General features: G+C 37.6%; 1 protein-coding gene and 1 long non-coding RNA gene across 2 annotated transcripts in view; one reads left to right on the forward strand and one right to left on the reverse strand.

Annotated features, from left to right (window-relative positions):
• The window catches only part of LOC140509506 (uncharacterized), a 55,086-nt gene extending 54,123 nt beyond the window's left edge, over window positions 1-963 (reverse strand). The window contains exon 1 of the long non-coding RNA XR_011968789.1: window positions 790-963. This is a non-coding gene — a long non-coding RNA (uncharacterized lncRNA). The remainder of the gene's footprint in view (window positions 1-789) is intronic.
• The window catches only part of DIAPH3 (diaphanous related formin 3), a 464,308-nt gene that overhangs the window by 441,035 nt on the left and 3,280 nt on the right, over window positions 1-19,993 (forward strand). The window lies entirely within an intron of this gene.

Genomic DNA, 19,993 nt, shown 5'->3' on the forward strand with positions numbered 1-19,993 from the left:
CTATTTTATCACAACCTTCCTGGCCACTTCTTGGAGTTACATTAATAAATGAAATTCTGTGCCAGATTTCTTTCTTATCTCTTCAAAAATCGGAATTATAGAGCACGTGTGCAAATACATACACATATATAAGGCATATATACATATGCAAGTATAAATGTGCCCCCTTATTTAGTGCACATTATTTTCTACTTCTCTTTCATTCTGCTCTTTTTTTTTCTTGATTTACTGCTGAATATTTGCCTGCTCTGTGACTTTGGAAAGTCATGATTCAGGGGGAGAAGCTATGGAGTCTAGGGGACAAGGGTGTCCTTGATCTTAAGCTAGTCACTCCGGGACTTAGTTTCCTCATCTGTCAACGAGGAGATTGGATTAGATGATCTCTAAGGTCTTTTCCAGTTTTTTACCTGTTGCCCTGTCATTCTGACTCAGTCTTTCTGACCCTCAGTTTCTCCTTCTATAAAATAGGAAAAATAACAAGATGTGCACTGTCTACCTCCGAGAGTTGCTATTTAAAAGTGCTTCATAAACCTTAAGTGGCTATAGGAATAAAAATTGTTTCATTTCTCTAAATAGCTTAATGACTGAGTGTTTCTGCCCAACTTGGGGCATTGACATTTTGATATTACTTAAAATTTATTTGCAACAATTTCATGTTAAAATTAAAAGGCACTGTACTATGTGGCCATCCAATACTACCTTAAGACTTCTGCTTACCATTAAAACTAGTTTAAGAGACTATTAGTAGTAGCCAAACAACTGAGTATTCTCCTTCCTCCCTGCCCTTACCTCCTTCTGCTGTCTGTCCCTTCTTTGCTTGGCCTGCGAAGACACCTTCCCTGTAGTCCCTCTCTCTTCTGGCTCCTGTGTTGGGAGCCCATTTGCAGCTCTCTGTGTTCCATGTTACCATAGAGACAGGAGGTGCTGCAGAAACCTTGCAGCAAGGCCATGTGGAAGCTGGGCTTCAAGGAAATATTCCCTGCTGGCATGAGATGCCAGAGGCAGGATTCTGCAACAGTAAAAAGGGAGAATTCCGCAGTCAAACCCTGATTGTGTGTCCATAGAGTCACCGGAGAGCAGCAGGCCCAGACTGTAGTGTATTAACAATAAGTTGTTTACAGAAACCAATTTCTGAGAGAGCTCAGTGCAGCCAAGGGTTTCACAGGAGCCAAACTTGGTGTTTTATACTCCTAAGAAAATAACTGAAGCGACATTGACCTATTCCTTTTACTGTCTCCCTCATTAAAAGGGAGCAGCTTCTGAGAAAGGTCCTCTTTGCCTGAGTCATTTTGATGATCAAAAAAATCTCACCTTTAAAATGATGGCTTATAGTCTTTGAGTTAAATGAAAGCATCAGAAATCACATTGCATAGTTTGAACATAAGGGAATCTGTATCCGGCACCCAAATTACTGAACCTCTGGGCTAGTTCTAAAGCAATTTTGTTTCCTTTTAATGACACGCATAAAATGAAATAAGTGTAAAGTGCTTTACCAACCTTAGAGCACTATATAAATATTAGCTATTATTATTATGTATTCTCTCTGCATTTTAGAAATATTGTTTAATGGATTAAAGCATTAACATGGATGTAATGTAACTGTTACATTTCAAAATATATAAATGTAACCATCATGTCATTAATGTTTTAGAGTAGTTTAAGAGAAAACTAAAATAAAAAGAAAATTGACATTTTTTCCTGTTAATATTATGCATTATTTATAACTTACTGTTTAGGTTTACTAAAAGTAGAGGAGCCTAGACAATAAAGGAAAAAAACAGCTTTAAATCAAGATTATTGAAACAAATTATCACCCATTTTTAAACTATGCAGTTTTACTCTAAAATCATTCATCCATCCATTGCCCAAAGAGTTCTTGCAATGTTTCAGTTACAGATCTGATGCTGAAAGAGATTTAAAGAGGATCAGCATCTTCTCCTGAGGCAAAATGACCTGATGCCTATACAGCAATGGGAAGCTAATAGGTGGAAGGCATAGTGAGCATGTTTAAAGAGCTTTTTCAAAGGATAAAAGGTTAGTAAGATTCCTCCAGAAGTACTCTATTTACTTGAACCAACAGGAGGAGGCAGTAGCACACTAGCCTAGATGGGTCTCATTTGAAATAGTACCTGTGATTTGTGCCAATTTCCCCCACTGGCTTTGGGAGCTAAACTATACATAGAATTTTAAGTTTTATTCTGAATTTGATACCATCATTTCAGTAGGAGAGCAACATAATAGAGGTAGAGAAGCTTTATTTTGAAAATTGAGTAAGTTAGATTTTTTAAAAAATTACTATCATTTGTTTTCACTGATTCAATAAAGTCAGTACTAGAATAGCAACAGACTGAGAAGTCCTCTATGCCAGGGGTGGGGAACCTGTGGTCTGAAAGCCACATGTGGCCTTCTAGATCCTTAAGTGTGGCCTTTTGACTGAAAGCAAATTTTACAAAATAAATCCTTCTGTAAAATTTAGATTCAGTCAAAAGGCTACATTTAAGGATCTAGAAGGTCATATGTGGCCTCAAAGGCTGCAGGTTCCATACCTCTTCCCTAGTCCAACTCCCTGCATTTGGATGAGCATCTTATCTGTGATAGTAGAGAAATTATTTTAGAAAGAACATCAGATCTACACTCAGAGGACCTGAGTTTAAATCCAGATTTTGATACCTCAAGCAAGTCACTTTACCTCTCTAAGCCCAAATGTCCTCATCTGTGGCAAATGAAGGGATTGGACTAGATCTTTAAGGTCTTTTATAGTTTTAAATCCTACAAAGCCTATGTGGAAGAATAAGAGACTTGCCCTTTTAGGTATTACCGTTAACATTCAAGTCTAGAGGAGTAATTTTACCCTCTAAATAACTGAACCAAAAATTAGGAAGAAATCTACAGCTTTTCCTGCAGTCTTAAAATAACAACAACAAAAAAAAACCCACTAGGAGTGAGTTAGAGTCATTATGATGGAATGTATGCAGTGGTGGATGTGGAGTCAGAATCAGGGTTCCCATTTTTCTTCTTGTTACCATGTGTGACCTTGGGAGAGTCACCTAAACTTTCAGGATCTCAGTTTTCTCATCTTTAAAACAAGAAGCTTGGCACATTTGACCACTAAGTCCTCTTCCAGCTTTAAATACATGATGAATTTTTTTCACTGTCAGCTTGCTTGTCTCTAAGATGGAAATAACATTATCTATGATGCCTACTTCACTATGTTGTCATATCCTTTGTGTCATATAAGACAACTGATAGAGAGTACTCCGAATGTTTTAAAGCACACTGTGTTGGTTATCACTGTGACAAGGCATCTGTAGATAAACTGGTTGAAAGTCTTCACTTTGCTCCTAAACAGTTGTGTGACCTTCTGTAAGTCAATTAACATTTCTGGCCCCATTTCCTCATTTGTGAAATGAAGGTGTTAGATTAATAGCTTACATTTTACAGTACTTGCTAGTTTAAAACATCTTACATGCATCCCTTCAACAGTTATTAAATACTGTGCGCAAGGCATTATGATAGGCACTGTCAGAAGTACATATTGTTGACATATTGTTGGAATGGGAATGAGACCTTAAAGTTCATCTCATCTAAGCCCTTCATTTTGCATGTTAGGAATTTGTAGCTCAAAAAGATGAAGGTATTGAACTCATGGTCATACATGTAGCAATTGTAGTATGAAGCCTTGAACCTCACCAGGGTTCCAAGTCCACCTCCACTGCTCTTTTCACTATACCAAGAAACCAGTCACTATTAAATACTTGCCATGTGTCCATCCCTGTGGTTGGCATTTGGGATACAAAGACAAAAAAGTAAAATAGCTCCTGCCCTCAGAGAGTTGACCCTCCAGGATCATGAATGTATAAAGGTATTTGTAAAACCCACATGCAAGAGAAGCAAAGTAACTTTGGTGGAAAAACCTCGGCAGCTGGGCAATGATAATAGTAACTAGCATTTCTATAACACGTGCTTTATCTCATTTGATCCTTACAGTGGCCCTGCAAAGTAGATGCTATCTGAAGTACTCAGGCTGTGACTTGCCCGAGGTTACACAGCTAATAAGTGTCAGGAAGATTAAGAAATCTATCCAAGACATGAAGATAAGCATTCTTTAATGGCCTGGGAACTCATCTGACTTAAAACTCATGTTTTAAGACTTGGAAAAATTGTCTAATAGTCAAAAATGTGCCCACTATCCAATGTAATATGTGATTTCATGATGAAGAATTAAAGGATACAAATAAAAATCTTGTGAACTCAATGCCAAATCATATCAGACAATTTATTGCAAGAAAAGGAATGCATGGTACATACTAAGTTTTTAAAAAATATTTAAAAAGTAGCATCTAATTCTTTCCCCCTCCCCCTTTTTATAAGGAAAGAGAAAACACCAACAACTAGGGCAGTCAGAATGAGGTATATTACCTGAGATTCCATGAGGTGGGATGGGGAGGTAGCATATGCCAGGAATAAGGGAAATCTTATGCAAAAGCATGGAGATAAGAGATGGAACACTAGGATTAGGAAACAGCCAATAGGCCAGTTTCGTTAGAACATTCACAAAAGCAATCTGCTGTTTAAAAGGGAATGATAGCGGGAAAGCCTAGAAAGGTGGCTTGGAGCCAGAGTGTTAAGGGCTCTAAATACCAAATTGAAGAGTTTTTATTTTATCTTAGAATCACTAGGGACCTCTTTAAGATTCTCAGGAAGAAGAATAACATGTTAGACATGTGCTTTAGGAATATTAATTTTCATAGGCTGTAGGAGAAGAAAGGAGATGAAGTTAGTTTGTTCTAGAGGCAATATAGTAGCACTGAAGGTTTTTCGCAGGGAAATGACATGGTCAGATCAATGATTCTTTAATGATATCCAGGGAACATTATTTTGACAGGGTATGTGGAGAGGGCAGAGGCTAAAATCTGGTAATGCAAGCAGAGGAATTGATTTGATGATTCAGGAAAGGATATATAAACTAGGGTGGTAGGCTTATTAGTGAGAAAGAGAGGTGTGAGGAATTGTAGAGGAATAATAGATATTATTTGACAGCTGTTTGGATTTGAGGTGGGGAAAACTAAAAAAATTATTCTGAGATTGTGACCTTGGGTGAGTAGAATAGGATAGAAATAGAAAAGGGAAGTTTTAAGGAATGTTAGGATTATTGTTGAATGTGATTAATTTTGTTTTGGACATTTTGAACCTGAGATGCTCATAAAGATGCCAATTAAAGATATGTAATGGGCAGAAAGTAATCTAAGACTGATCTCAGTGGAGAGACTAGAGTTAGATATATAGCTCTCTTCGGGTCATCTGCATGGAGATGATAATTGAACCCATATGTGATAATGTGATCACCAAGAAATAGAGGGGCAGTAATATTTGTATTCCATTGAATTAGCAGAAATAGGTCATAATCATCAAGTCTTGGAAGGATCTGTCACATCCTGGAAGATAGCACACCTCTCTTGCTGTTGATGCCAATAACTGCCTCAGTTGCCCTTAGCAACTACTACTACTCACCTCCCTTCCACTTTGCCATAAATGATCTGTCTCACTTGATAGCACCTTTATATCTACACCATCATTCCTTGAAAAAACAAGTATCTTCAGAATATCTAACTCCTGCTTCCCTTTGGGAAAAATTGATTTGTTTCTAGCCCTGCCCTCCAACCTCTGGACACAAGTAGGGACTTAAAGACTTACTTCTGGCTTTTCAGAACTTTTTTCTTCTTTGTTTTCATATTAAGCCTTTTTTTAATTGATACTTAATACTTTTTGATAAACTGGAGACTGGTAAGGTACTTCTTGAGTCCCTTTACCTTCTTTTGACCTTTAAGCATAGAGAGATGTCACTTGATTCTGTCAGAAATCCAATCATACACTTTGCAGTAAGTGAGATATCAGGTTCTTTTTCTTGTTTGCCCAGCCTCGAGAGAGCTGATCACATGACCAACTTCCACCAGCCTTCAATGGTTCTCTGCATAGGTTAAATACATGTTCAGCCAACACAGAGGGCTATCAGGTTTGCTATCTGTTCTTGCCTGTTATTGGTGCTTTTTTTCTTCATTAAACCCCTTGGACAGAACCCCAAGAGGTCCCACAGAACACAATTTGAGAAACATTCACCCAAGGATCAATGTACAAATGCCTTCTCTCTGAGAACCATCTCCAGCTTACCCTGTTATTTGTCTTACAGGTAATTAGTTGTTTGAAAAAAGTATTGTTGTTTGTACATTGTCTACCCCCATTAAAATGTCAGTTTCTTAGTAGATGGAGCATGTGGCTTGGAGTCAAGAAAACCTAAGTTTGAATCCAGCCTCAGATACTTACTAGCTGTGGGACCCAGAACAGATCACTTAAACTCTGTTTTCCTCAATTTTCTCCAAAATAAAATGGGGATAATTATAGAACTTACTTCTTAGAGTTGTGATAGTCAGATGAGACAATGTTTATAAGGTGCTTAGTGCGGTACCTGGCATATAGTAGGTACTATATAAATGCTTATTTCCTTTCCTTTCCCTTCCCTTCTTGAGAAGAGGCACTATTTTTGCCTTCTTTTGTCTCTCTTTCAATTAGCTTGGCACATTGTTAATATCTAATACGTGCTTTTTTAACTTGACTCAACATAGTAACTGAATTTTTTAAATTTCATAATCAATTAGGAAAAATGAGGGGGAAAATTCTACACATGCAATGTGTTTCTTAGATTTTCGTTAACATATAATGAACCTTTTTATAGGTTGTCTGGTTTTGAGGTCAGCTCTATCCACTACACCACATACAAGCAATAACAAACTGTTATAGCTGGTATGCCTAGGTTTTTCATATTAAATAATACGTTAATAGATCACTTTACTCGCTGTTCATGGGTCTACCTAACATGGAAGCAGAAAACCTTCACTGTGGCTAAAAGGTTGTGAAATGAGAGGAGTATTTATTTCTCAAACAGGATCTATTCTATTCAGGGCTGAGACTTTGATAATAATTTACATGGAATCAAGTAGATATTAAGAAATCCAGACCTATGCCCAAGTGGTGCCAGACCAGAGCTCTTCCATTTTAGAGCAGCAGCAACAATAATGAATAGTTCACGTTTAAAATTAAATGTATAAACAGAATCTATTTTCTTACATTTCCATTAAGATATAACTTTTTATAAAACTCAGGTTGAATTTTAATCAAAGAAAAATCATGCAACTTCTTTTTGTATAAGTTGCCAAGTCTACAGTTTTTCATACAGTAGAACAGATGGAAACTTAAGTTTTTAGACCTCTATCCATACCCCATATAGGAGCCTGGGGGCCAGACAGCTCATATAAGCAATAAACCTGTAATAACACCACATAGGCTTGATTATAATAACAAAGGTTTTCTTCCAGTTCATGCTCTGAAAAAGAGCTAAATACAAAAAACAACTAATACAAAGAATTGTGAAATCAATATGTGGAATTATTATAGGTCAGCCAGTCAATGAGTATTTCTGAAGCACTTACTATGGTCCAGGCACTATACAAAACTCTAGGGAGAATGTATTGGGCACTTTTTTTTGAAGGGGGTATCCTACTCTGCTCAACCTTGCACTTCATAAACATAATGCCATCTTTGCTTAGAGGATAAAGTGATATGCATTTTAGCACAAATATTGCTAGTTATATTTTAACTCTTGAGTAATATTGTTTCTTGAAAACAGCCAGAAAGTAATGAGGAATATTCCTGTGTGTATACCTATATACAAGATGATTTGAATTTTAAATGACCTTCAATATAAATAGATCTCAGGAGTAAATTCTCTAAGGCTGTGGATGAAGGATGTGATTGTTTCAAAGAAATATTCATTAAACGTACTGAAATTCAACTTGAGGTATCAGTTCACTTGATTATTTTTAATTCACTGTATTCAAAACCAAACTTTGGGCCTGCAGGTAGAGAGTTCTGCACTAAGTATCTCAAAGGACTTTGGTTTTTCTTCAGAACTTTTGAGTTACTGAATCAAAGAGTGTTCTGGATTGTAAAGTCACTTTAGTCACATAAACTGAAGAAGTCCATCTCTGTGTCCGTAATTAAACAGAAACCACAGAATCCCAGCCGTTGGTGGAATAGTGGTAGTGGGCCAGGAGTCAGGAATACTCTTTCATATCTGGCCTCAGACCCTTACTAGCAGTGTAACTCTGGGCAAATCACTTGACCTGTTTCCCTAAGTTTTCTCATCTGTAAAATGAGCTGGAAAAGGAAATGGCAAACTATTCTGGTATCTTTGCCAAGAAAATCCCAAATGGGGTTATGAAGGGTCAAATATAACTGAAAAAAAAAAAACAAAAAACGACCGAACCACATCAACAATAGCATCCCAAATCTTTCAAGGACTCTAGAATCCTCAGAAATCCTTAGACATAGTACAACATATACACAAGTTCCTATTAGAGTAGAAAGCAAATTCACAAAGAACAGCACAGATGTCTGGATTTATCTTGGACTTTTAGTAAAACGGAATTCACATACTTTCCCTTTTGTTTTAGAGGTAAAACCATGAGACCAGGATCCAGAACATATGAGTTCAAATCCATGGTCTGCCACTACCTTGCTTTGTGAATGTGGACTCCAGACCTCAGTTTCCTCATCTGTGGGATGAGGAATGTTCTAGATCATCTTTTTAAGGTCTCCAAGTTCCAAATTTATAATTTCATAACATTCAACCTGTTTCTTTTCTCATGTACAGATTTATAATATTCTGAAAACTAAAAAAATATCAAGCAAATAGCAATGTAATCATAAAAAATGTGTCTCTTCCTTCTATTCTTTACTTATAAATCTCAAAGGTCTTTTCCCTCCCTAACAGTTCAAATCTACTGAGTGTTGGCAATTTTCTAATTAACCTGGAAGTCCCAAATCTAAGGAATCTGCCTTCCCAAGCATCATGACAGATTGGGCCCAGGAGAATATATTTGCCCATCAGCCCAACATCTGTAACCATAGCCTAATTAAAGACTACCAAGATTGGAGGTATTCTTGTTGATACCTGGGCTTCAGAGCCAGACATAAAAAGCCTTAGGCATCCATTCAGAAAAGCATATGTTTCTTACTCCCGTGTTAAGAACTAGACAAGAAGTAACTCAGTGTCTTCCTCAAGCAAGTTTTATCAAATGGCAGTCTGGTACATGGCGACAAAATATGGTTGACATCTCAGGCAAGCATTAGTTTTCATGTTCCGTACTGAACAGAAGTTCATAGGTGCCAGTAGCAGTGAGGTGAAAGTAAATTTCAAACCTGATCTTGTCAATTAACAAAATCAACCATTTTAAACCACTATAGGATGAAGTTATACAAACTTATTTTAAGTATGACTGAGCTTAACATGTTGATACCTTAAAATTTCAAGCCTTTTGATGCTTGTCATTGAATTATAATATATTCTCAGAAGTAGCTTTAAAGTAGATGATTAGTAACTAGAAATGCTTGGGATGGTAGGCAGTATTGGCCAAAAAAATCTATAATAGTGAATCTTCAAGTCCGGTATTCCTGAAACTTAAAATAGCCAAACTATATCAACTCAAGTGCCACTCACTCATCCCTAAGTTAAATTCATTTTAATATCACCTAAAGTTGTGTTAATCTGAGAATTTGGTGGGGGAGGGGGGAAGAAATCATCCTTAGTCAATTTAGTGTTCTATGTTAATACCAGATACACATATTTCTCAAGTACTAATACTTCTGTTGACAAAGGATTGAGTCTAATGGTACTCTTGGCAAAATGTCTGCCAATTGTTAAAAGAAATGTAGGAGGCATCCGTTCATTCCAGGATGTTGGAACCTGGGAGATTATAATGCAAAACCATCATTAAATATACTAAGTAAAGTAGTATAAATGTGAATCAACAGTTACTGTGAAATGACTCTTTTCACTTGAAGGGAATATTTGGGTGACTCATTGATCCTAAATACCTGATGTCAAATCCTTCTTGCTTTGATCAAGAATGGAATGAGAGCAGAATGGAGTGAATGAGTTGGGTGGTAGGGTAGAAAACAGGACGAGTTGGAATTGCAGCCCAGATAGTGAGGAAAGGGACCCAGGAAGAATCACTTGAGAGCAACCAAGACAAGCCCTGACAGCTCTGTAGTTTGTTTTCAGGACTTCTCCAGTGATGTAAAGATATTTGACTATGTCAGGACAAGTAAGAACCGCTCACAGGGTTTCCAAGAGCTTTGAAAACTAGACAACTTAGGGGAAAACTGCCATTGAACCGTGTAATGTGAGCAAACACTGCTGTGAATGTCCTATGAGCTTCTTAAAATTTTACACAAAATCATACTGCATTCGTTCATTATACAGCATTTTTCATTTCTCACAGATTCAGTCATTGAGATATGGCCTCTATGCGTTGTGATAAGCCAAATTAAGTTTTCATCATTGAGAGATTTTTGCTCTTCTGATCTAAACCAGCTCTAACTTTTAGATGTTTCTGTCGCTATTTTGATCATTATCTCTGGGATCCTGTGGTCATGAAATTTCTGGCAGAAAGTGTTTTGCCAGTGAAATTTCTGATTGAAATAAGCTTTACCTCAAATAGTGGGAAGTGCTTTCCTAATGGTATAATTGTTCCTGAAAGAACAAGCAAAATAATTGCAAAGTAGGAAAGGTTGCTGTATGTAATCAGGGAAAGAGAAATATGAGTGATGACAATAGTCTACAAATAAATGAAGGACTTGGGTAAGGAAAATGCTGGCCAACATTATATGTATGCAGAGAGGATTAAACAAAATGAAATAAATATTAATTGAGCAAGAGATTGGTAAGTCAAAAGACATTTTTAATCCTCTGTTAGAAATTAAGACAAGGAGAGCTGTGAAATTTCTGTTTTTTTATAATTATTGTTCAGTGCAAGGCAGTTAGACATTGTAGAAGGTGAAAGAAGCGCATAGGTCTTGTTCTAGGAGAGGAGATAAGACCTTGACTCAAGAACACTATTATTTTTGACATAAAATAAAACAACCATCCTCTTCCATAGCTTATCCCTTGGATATGTTGGCATTAGGACACAGACTGGATGGCCTAGGTCCTGACACTGACAATTCCTGTGACTTTAAAATTTCTTACCTGGTTAACTGGGAGAAAAATGGTACCATTAGCAAAAATGTAATTTTCTTAGGAGGGTTCTTGGTTTTTGTTTGTATTATAAAACATATCTGTGTTTTATAATTTTAGATATGCTGAGTATAAGGTATGGCAGGATAACCAGGTAGAAATGTCTAGAGATGGAGTTGAATTCAGCAGAGGCATTCAGTCTAGAGAGAGCAGCAGATTTAGCTTTGTTATCTTTTTATCTTCCCTAGCACAGTGCTTTGGAAACACTGAGAACTTAGCAAATAGTTATTTTAATAAATGTATATACGAAGTGAAAATAGAAGGTAGATGCTATTTTAGGAAGAAAGAATTTTGAGAAAAAAGAGTTGACAGTCAAGTACTGAACCTAAAGGTATGCTCACATTTAGAAAAGTGGAAAGAAGCCAGACTATGGAGGGCTTTAAATGCCAAGCTCAATTCAAATCAACAAGAATTTACCAGGCACCTATTGTGTACAAGGCACTGTAGTAAAGGATGCTAAAACAAACAAAAAGTCTGTTCCCCCCGGGAAATTTACATTCTACTGGGTGATAGGACTTGTTCATAGATGACTAAAACAAATAATTAACAGAAAGAGAGTACACTGAAAACTAGGCCAATTAAGAAAGGCCTTATGTAGGAGGTGGCACCAATCAATCAACAATCACTGATTAAGCATCTACCATGTCCCATGCACCATGCTCAACACTGAAGATACAGAGACAAAAAGAGGACAGTCTCTTTCCTGATGGAGCTTACATTCTAACCAAGTAGATAGCATGTTCATCTAGAAGCATTTACAAAAGAGATATAAAGTAACCTGGGGTGGAGGGGATGGAATAAGGCTCTAGGAGCAACCCTGATTAGTGGACGTTTAATGAAAAGGTTACTTCATGTGGGGGTTGGGAGTGGGAGGTGGGAGTTGCGATCTGAAAAACAAGGCTGGTCTAGAGATTCAGCAGCCTCCAGCAATCTAGGCAAGGAAAACCACCTTACTACAGATCATTCTGGCTTCCTTCCTCTTTTGTAGGCCAGGTAGCCCCGACTTTGATGGGGACAATAGCAGTGACAAAGGAGCCTATCCCTGGGGGATCACTGAGGGGTGGCTTTTGTGAAAAATAGGTAGATGCCTCTGCTTGAATGGGAATGGTCAAATGATACAGCATTAAAGGTAATTGTACTCATTTCCTTGAACCATTCCCTGAACCTACACAGAAGGAAGTAATGTATACTAGAAATGTAGGATAGAACTCAGTTGTAAAGACCTTTAAATTCCAAATAAAAGTTTATATCTGATCTTAGAAATAATAGGGAACCCCTGAAACTTATTAAGTGTTTGGGGGAGGATTGCAGTGGTTTCTCTATGATTATAGAGGAGAGTTTGGATGCTAGAGATATTTTTGAGATAATATTGAAAAGCTTTGGCAACCGATTATATATATTGAATGAGAACAAAAAGTTGAAGATAACACCAAAGTTGCAAGCCTATATGCCTGGAATGATGATGGCACCCTTGGCAGAAGCATGGAAGTTGGGAAAAGGATTAGGTTTTGGGGGAAAGAAAATGAATTCACTTTTGGATGAGTTGACTGTGAGATGCCTAGAGAATATCTAGATGGGAATGACCAATAGATAATTGATGATGCCAGACTGGTGGTCATGAGAGAGACTAAAACTATGATCTATGAGTCGCTTTTATAGAGTTGATCATTAAATCCCTGGTAGCTGATGAGGTGAACAAGATAATATATAGAGAAAAGAGGACCCAGAGCAGAATCTTGGGATATGCCTACAATTAGGAAATAGGACACATCCAAGTGGAGGTAGCAGGAAGAACCAAGAAAGAACAGTCACATGAAAACCCAGAAATAAGAGATATTCAGGAAAAGTAGGTGGTTGAATAATGTCATATGCTGTAAAAAAAAATCAGGAATTTTGCAGATTAAGAAAAGTCTATTTGTCAATTAAGAAATAACTACTAACTTTGGAGAGAGCAGAACATCAGAACTGTGCTATGAAAAAGCTAGGGATTCTATTAGGAGGAAGTGAAGTGGGCAATCATTTCAGAAATGGAAGACCACCTGGGCAGTCACAGAGGCCAGAAATAGAATGCTGAGCTTGGGAAAAAGTAGATTAGGCCAATTTTACTAGAAGAGCAAATGTGTGAAAGGGAACGATCAGAAATAAGCCCATAAAAATAGACTGGTGCTGCACTGTGAAGGACTTTAAATGTCAAACTAAGGAGTCTGCTTTTTATCCAAGATACAGTAGGGAGCCACGTAAGATTCTTGAGCAGTGCAGTTACATGGCAGATGTGTGGAAGGAGGATGGATTTGAGAGGGGTAATAGAGGTGAAGCTGATTTGTTCTCAGGGCAATAGGGCAGCTTTGGTGATTTTTGAGCAGGGAAATAGCATGGTCAGTCCTATGCATTCTTCAAATGATATCAAAAAAGAAAGAAAAAGTTATAAAAGTAGGAGAACCAGAATAATATAGGCTCATGGAAGTCAAACTAGGATAGCATTTCCAAGTGTCACAGAGGTCATCATTGGACCCTAAAAGGACAGGCCTAGAGTGTCTAAGTAACCATTTCCCATGGTTGCCTATGTAATAAGTAGCAGAACTAGATTTTGAATATAGGATCTCTCATCAAATCAAGCCATACTACAAAGAGAATGAAGACTGAGGAGAGGTCAGAATATCTGGCATTAAGGGGTTACTGATGATCCAGGAGAAGGCAGTTTCAATAGAGTAGTGTAGTTAGAGATCAGTTTGCAGGAGGTTAAAGAGTGAGGCACAGCAAACGTAAACTGATCACTCAAAAGTTTTATAGTTTAAAAAAAAAAGGAAATTGAACAACAGCCATAGGAAGCAGCAGCATGAAGTGAGAGATTTTTGTTTGATATTCAGAAATCTTTTTTGAATAATTTGGGTGCTGTCCTATCTAGGGGATTCATGGGGTTTCTTTCCAGCTCTAATATCAGTGTGCAAAGTGGAGTATAAGAAATGACAAAATGAAGATGTTGTCTTCGAAATTTTATTCTGAGGATAATGACATGCAGCCATTTATATATAGCAAGTTTGATAATGAACGCATCCACCTGGGTTGAGGACATCCTGAGTAACTACAAGATGTTCTAGAATGGTAGCCATTTATTTTATCAGTGCCTAGAGATATATTTTTGCCTCCTTTGGTTTTCCTCTGCTTCTTTACAAAATTAGAGGCTATCAAGGATTTTATGGGCGGTTCTTTTTTATTTTAGCTATATACAAAATGCCCCTCTGTTCTTTTTTATCATTTTTATTCATTTTCAATACATAAGATAAAATAAATAGCAAAATGAAACAGAGGAAAGACTATTATTTATAGTATCAGTAAATCAACAGCAGAGAAAACCTCAAGGGTATGGGCTGCTGCCTGCCAGAGTTGTCTTGGGTTATTGCATAGATTAAAAACATATATTTGTCACACACTTTACTATTATGCAGACCCAATTGTGCTTTAAAAATTATATTTATAGGTCATTTTGCCCACTACCAGAGTTAAGTCATTGCTGGGTTGGAACCAGAGCTGCTATTTAATAGGTCAGAGAAGTAGTTAATAAAGACAAAAAGTTAACTAGAGACAGAATTTTTAGTTGGTCAGAAGAGAAGTATTCCAACTGAACATGCCAGATTTCAAAATTCCTTCTTCTTCCAAAGCTACCCCAGCCTCTGTATTGACCAGAAGAGACAAGAGCTTCATTTTATGTTTCATCTGAGAGTGGCCCTTCCAAGAATCTAGTGTTCATTGGATACAGATACATGTGATACAGAAATCAATACTGGCTTAAAGGAAATAACATCTCTTTCTGAATTATAAGTGATCTTTCCTACAGTGGTCAGAGTTGTCTCAGAGTTACCCAGTTACCCAGAGTTAGAACCGCCGTGCTTTTATGTGTGCTATGAACACAAAAGAGCGGATAGTAGAAATCTTTTTGGTTTCTTATTAGAATACCAAATTTCATATAGTTTGATTTGTTGTTGTTGCCATTCCCTTCCCAGCTTTCCTCTTTATTTTGACACCCTTAGGAAACAATGGAAATCCCATCTCAGAATGGTGATGAATTTTTTATTCTCCCAGCTTTCCCTGTTATCTTATTCTTCAGTTATCCACCAAGGATCAGGTGGGATCCAAGAATCATGGCCTATTATTGGCCAAATCTAAGGCACTTTTTCTTGCATTTAAATGAAGTAAATCCTATACATTTAAGAAACTCTGCTGTTCAGCTTTAACAACTTGCCAGTTTTCAATTCAGTCTTGGAAAGCTGTCAGGGGACTCCAGTGTCAATTCTTGTGGTAAAAATTGTACAAGGAATAAAATGAAGAATGATAAGCATTTTTATATCTTAAAGGAAAAATAGCATGTATTCTCATGCTATTTCATTTGGATCCCCAGAAGCTCCATCTATTTAGGCAGAGTTGTCTGTTTTATTCCCTTACAGAAAGGGAATTAAAAACAGTAGCAAGTTTCTTACCTGTCTATAATGAAAACACCAATGAGTGTTTATAATAGAAGCAATCCTAGATAAAGCATACCTCACACCTCCCCCCACACACACACTCTCTTGTTATTAAGGACCATGAAATGATCAAATGTTGTCCTGTATTTTAGGAGTGAGTTCTTTTTAAGCTTATCCTGCCATAAAGAGAGTCAGGAGGAAATAGATTACCCTTCCTCCTGCCGCTTCTACATTGGGCCTAAGGTCCTCCAAGTGCAGTTGTTGCTATACCTGTGTTTCAAGCATGGTCAAGTTGTTCCAGGCTCTTTTTTTGGTTGTTTTGATTTGTTTTGTCTTGGTCCAGACTTGTGATTTCACTGATGAGTTCCCTCTACCAAAGCAGATAAGGCAACTACACTGAAAAGTTAAGTGACTTGCCCTAGGGCACACAACCTGAAGCAGGACCTGGAACCCAGTCTTCCTGATTTCCTTGCTGCCTTTCTATTCCAGACCAAGCAAGCCCTCCAAGCTGTTAAGTCTTTGATGGGGGCACAGGTCACTAGCTTCTGCATCTCTATTAGATATACCTACTCCACAAGTACCAGTGATGTGAGTAGAGAAAAGGAGATGAATGCTGGAGATCTTGTGGAAGTAGAAAAGAGAGTAAAACTGGTTAGATGTGTTGAATGAGAGAGGAGAAATCAAAGATGGCACCAAGGTTGCCAAATTAGATGACTGGAAGAGTTGCCAAACTAGAAGGCTAGGATAGGAAAGTTTAGAGTAGGGGTGGGTTTGGGGGGAAAAGTAATGAATTCTCATTTGAACATGATGAATTTAAGATGCCTATAGGATGCAAGTTCACAATGTCCAATATTCAGTTGATGATGTGAGACTGAAGCTTAGGATAGAATAGTTTTGGATATATAGATCTAAGAGTCATCAACATAGAGATGAAAATTCATCTTGTGGAGCTAAAGAAGTCACCAAATGAGAAGGTAGACAGAGAAAAAGTGAAAGGCCCTGGACAAAGCCTTTGGGAACCCCCACTATTATGGGCCATGACATGCATGATGATTCAATAAAGAAAACTGAGAAAGAGCGAGGAGGTAAGAAAAGAACCAAGAGAGAAAAATACCAAAACAGCTCAAAGATGAGAGAGTATACAGGAGCAGAAGGTGGGTAGCTGGATATAATGCTACTGAGAGGTCAAGAAGGATATTAACTTAGAAAAGGCCATGAATTGGCAACGAAGAGGTCATTTGTAACTTTGAAAAGAGCAGTTTCATTTGAGTGAGGAGTAAACTATAACTAGAAAGTTGAAAATCTGTGACATTGAAAACTGGTCCCCTTGACAAAAAGGAAATGCCTAAGAAAGAGCTGAGTTTTGGAGGAAAGATAATGTAATCACAACCCATCCAGGCCTGCTCATTTCTGTACATTCCCACTTTCATAAGTGAGGACTTATCAGCTATTACCCTAGAGTACAGAATCTTCTGCTTTGGGGATTGAGGGACTGGATGTGGGGACACTGGGTGGGGCAGGGGGGAGTAGATTTTGCTTTCCAAAGCTACTCTGGTGCCTGAGTTGGGTTAGATGGGTCCACACCAAGAGCCATGTGAGAGACCTACAGCAGGGCATAGAGTGGAAAACCATTGACGATATTAGGGGTATCTATGGTAGGGGCAAGCTCACAATTGTCTATGGGAATAGACTTCAACATAGGCTCTTTGATTGGTTGGTCACATAACCCATGGGGTCAAGCCACAGCCCCCTACTTAGAGATCGTTGCTCTAAATTGTAAACTACTGAAGATTAGGATTAATTTCTTCCTTTTCTATTTAGTTTCACATGCAATGATATGTATACCACAAGTATTCAGTAAATACTTGCTATCCAATTTATTCTATTTTGATAAGTACTTAAGAAAGTTTAACAGGGTCAGTCTTTTGGTTTATATGGAAGAGTTTTCCACCTAACCTCTCCCTTTATGTAATTAATTAAGAAGAAACTTCATTTGGAATATTATCCTGTGGGAGGTGTTGAAATGTTGTTTTTCGAAATGTTTGGCTCCTCAGAATAGAATGATTATCCATAATTTATGCATAATAAAGTTAAATTCTATGTAGGGAGACTACGTTGCAGGGTACAGATGTTTACAAAATATGTCCAGAGAACCTCAGGTTCATGAAGTTCCAGGAATTCATTGTAAGAAATCATTCACAGGAGTCATGATGGCCATATTCGTTTGTATTAGCTTCAGGCAGGTACTAATCTAGGGCCAATATTCCTGAAGTTAAAAAAACCGCACCAAAGGATTCAACACTACCTTTTGAAAACTACTGAGCTAGTGGTTTAGAATGCCACATTGGAAGTCAAAGGACAACTCTTGATATGTTTTGTGACCTTGGGCAAATTATTCCTCTTAGTCATATTTCTCTAGCTATTATTATATATCTTCTTTATGTGGATATTAGGAAAATTAAATGTTTCAGTAAATAATTTTGAACAACAAATATAAAGTATTACTTAAATTCAACAGTGTGACATTATTTAGGACATTTCTTTGTGAATTATTTATAAACTCCCTTTAAGATACCCTCCAGAGATAGTGTCTTTGTTGTATCTCTGATTTACTCTATGACACTCTAGGCAAGTCACTTAGCCTTTTTTGCTTTCACTTTTCTATCTATAAAATAATGGTTGCAGTGATTTAAAGTGTAGTAAATGCTTCTAAATAAAGGTGCTATCTAAACCTTTAGTATTAATATAAGCCTTTAGTGTTAATAAAAATGGTACTTCACCTCTTACTGATGCTGTTAGCAGAAAAATCATAGCAGTCAGGGCATCTAAATAAACCGCTTCAGGAAAAGTAGTACCTACCATAAGAAAGGGTTTCAGATGATATCTGAGCCCTTGTGGGGTGGAGGGGGAGACAGAGGAGGACCATGCTGTTATATCCTTTATTCATTCTAATATACATTTGGCATTTGGTCTTACGTTCCATGTTCTGAGTTCTAACTAACTTTGCTTTCCCAAAAAAATTGTCTTTTAAGCTAATCCTAACACACATATACCTTGAAATATTGCTTTTTTTTTTTTTGGTCTAAAAACATGAAGCCCTTTAAGACTTCTCATTCAAATCATATAACAAAATTAATTGTGTAGCACCCTATTTTGTGAAATACTCCTAATCCTTATAGGTTGGAGAGGGGAGGAGGAAGAGAATGACTGCTCCATATTCAAAGATACTCTATGGAGTTGCCATTCATGAGCCGCTGCAGCTGGCCAGTAGACACAATTAACTCTAAGCAGAAGCATTAACTAAGCTGGAAGAAAAAGAACAGCTAGAAAACATTCCTGTATGTAAGCCTGAGATGCACTGCCCCTCAGATAGGCATCCTTGACACGCACTTGTATTGAGGCACATGCAGTGGGAGCAGGAGGCCAATAAAACTTGTATCTCCAGTAACTCAGGGCTCAATATAATAACAGCATTAATAACTAGAATTCATACAACACTTTAAGATTGACAAAGACCATCTCATTTCCTCTTCACAACAGCTCTAAGAGGGATCCATTTTAAAGATGAGGAGACTGGAGTTAAGAGAATTTAAAGGCTTTTCCAGGGTCACACAGCTAGTAAGTGTCTACAGCTAGATTTCTCCTCATGTTTTCCTGATTCTAAGTCCAAAACTCTATCTCCCGTGGCACCTAGTAGCTTAATATCCTTTCCCCTTTCATAGTGTTCTCATCTTGTCCCTCTTCAATGCAGTGTCTTTACTAAGTGCTACTTCCTTGGAACTTAATTCTGCAATGCTTATTTTCTCTTAGAGCCTTGGTCAGCTCCCTTCTCTTCTGCCAGATGTCACACTGCTTGAAGCTGCTTGTCACATATTCTTTGCGTGTCTCTCTCCTTCCTACTAGAATTTCCTACTAGCCTAGTAGTTCAGTTGCATGAACTGAACTGATCATCCATGGCTGATAAGGGAGGGAAAGAGAAAATTCCCTCCTAGTCCTGCTGACCTTTGGTAGTGACAGAAATCACATTCCACAGACCTTTTGCCTTCCTCTAATATCATAGGTCTAGCAAACCTACGTTATTTTAAGGGCATTGGGGCATTACCAGTCTTTAGCCAGCAAATGTCAGTCTCCCCCTCTAGTGCATCAGGTGTACCTTTTCACATTCAATAAAGAGATAACAGGGCATGGACATATTTTTGCACTTAGTTTAATATGTTGACACCTAATTGCTTTTGTTATCTGCCCGTGGTTTTTTGTGATTTGTCAACTGAACTGGAGGGGAAAAAAACCTTCCCACCCCTACAGGGAATTGTCCTCATCAAGGAACCAATATACTTAAGGATTCTATTGGCATGTCTAATCTCACAAGTTGTGTGGTTTTCCTGTTAAAAACATAAGGTTT

The sequence above is a fragment of the Notamacropus eugenii genome, chromosome 6, assembly GCF_028372415.1.
Source record: "Notamacropus eugenii isolate mMacEug1 chromosome 6, mMacEug1.pri_v2, whole genome shotgun sequence".
NCBI classification, from domain to species: Eukaryota; Metazoa; Chordata; class Mammalia; order Diprotodontia; family Macropodidae; genus Notamacropus; species Notamacropus eugenii.